The sequence below is a fragment of the Piliocolobus tephrosceles genome, chromosome 9 (genome assembly GCF_002776525.5).
Source record: "Piliocolobus tephrosceles isolate RC106 chromosome 9, ASM277652v3, whole genome shotgun sequence".
NCBI lineage: Eukaryota > Metazoa > Chordata > Mammalia > Primates > Cercopithecidae > Piliocolobus > Piliocolobus tephrosceles.
In genome coordinates this window covers 103,029,815-103,031,454 of record NC_045442.1, presented here as the reverse complement: position 1 = coordinate 103,031,454, position 1,640 = coordinate 103,029,815, and the positions used below count along the sequence as shown (strand labels likewise).

The 1,640-nt window shown below is 47.0% G+C and overlaps 1 pseudogene; it reads left to right on the top strand.

Annotated features, from left to right (window-relative positions):
- The first annotated feature begins 515 nt into the window (after positions 1 to 515).
- Positions 516 to 1,372, top strand: LOC111528053 (annotated as a pseudogene).
- Positions 1,373 to 1,640: the final 268 nt, after the last annotated feature.

Below are 1,640 nucleotides of genomic sequence, written 5' to 3'. Positions count from 1 at the left end.
TCCATCTCAATAAAAAGAAAAAAATGTTGAGAGATAGTATAATCTCTTAAAAAGTGTCTGTGTGTCAATATATAACCTGTTACATTATTAGAAGTGGTTTCTGGCTGGGCGTGATGGCTCATGTCTATAATCCCCACACTTTGGGAGGCCAAGGTGGGTAGATCACTTGACGTCAGGAGTTCGAGACCAGCCTGCCCAACATGGTGAGACTCTGTCTCTACTAAAAATACAAAAATTAGCCAGGCGTGATGTCGGGTACCTGTAACCCCAGCTACTCGGGAGATCAAGGCAGGAGAATCGCTTGAACCCAGGAGGTGGAAGTTGCAGTGAGCCAAGATCCATCACTCCACTCTAGCCTGGGCGATGAGTGAGACTTAAAAAAAAAAAAAAAGGCAGTGGGGGGGATTTCCGGTTTCCATGCTCCTCACAGAGGGGTCCATGCAGCATTGTTCTGGATTCCCGTTGTAACTTAAAGGGAACATTTCTTAATGTCTGGAGCCCTTGATGTCCTGTAAATGAAGGAGGAGGATGTCCTTAAGTTCTGCAGCAGAAACTCACTTAGGTGGCACCAATCTTGACTTCCAAATGGAACAGTACATCTACAAAAGGAAAAGTGATGGCATCTACATCATAAACCTGAAGAGGACCTGGGAGAAGCTTCTGCTGCAGCTCACGCCATTGTTGTCGTTGAAAATCCCGCTGATGTCAGTGTCATATCCTCCAGGAATACTGGCCAGAGGGCCGTGCTGCAATTTGCTGCTGCCACTGGAGCCACAGCAATTGCTGGCCACTTCACTTCTGGAACTCTTACTAACCAGATCCAGGGAGCCTTCCGGGAGCCACGGCTTCCTGTGGTTACTGACCCCAGAGTTGACCAATAGCCTCTCACAGAGGCATCTTATGTTAACCTTCCCACCATTGCTCTGTGTCACACAGATTCTCCTCAGAGCTGTGTGAACATTGCCACTCCATGCAACAACATGAAGCTCACTCAGTGGATTTGATGTGGATGCTGCCCTGGGAAGTTCTGCACATGCGTGGTACCATTTCCCATGAATACCCGTGGGAGGTCATGCCTGATCTCTACTTCTACAGGGATCCTGAAGAGATTGAAAAAGAAGAGCAGGCTGCTGCTGCTGAAAAGCCTGTGACCAAGGAGGAATTTCAGAGTGAACAGACTGCTCCAGCTCCTGAGTTGACTGCTACTCAGCCTGAGGTTGCAGACTGGTCTGACGGCGTGCAGGTGCCCTCTGTGCCTGTTCAGCAGTTACCTACTGAAGACTGGAGTGCTCAGCCTGCCACGGAAGTCTGGTCTGCAGCTCTCACGACTCTGGCCACTGAAGGGGTAGGAGCAACCACGGAATGGTCTTAAGTTGTCTTGTGCCGGCTCTTAAGCAACATGGAAACATGGTTGATAGAAAATGAACATCAGTTCCTAAAATAAAGAAAAAAAAGAAAAAAACCCAGAAGAAGTGGTTTCCCCAGGGGAGACAGATTGATAGAGATGAAGTAAAGGAAGCATGTTCACTTTTTACCGTGCAAGAATATGTATTTTTAACTCATTACAAGCATAAGTACCTTCTATAAAGACTTTTTAAAATTTTTATACAGACAGGGTTTCATTCCATTGTCCAGGCTGG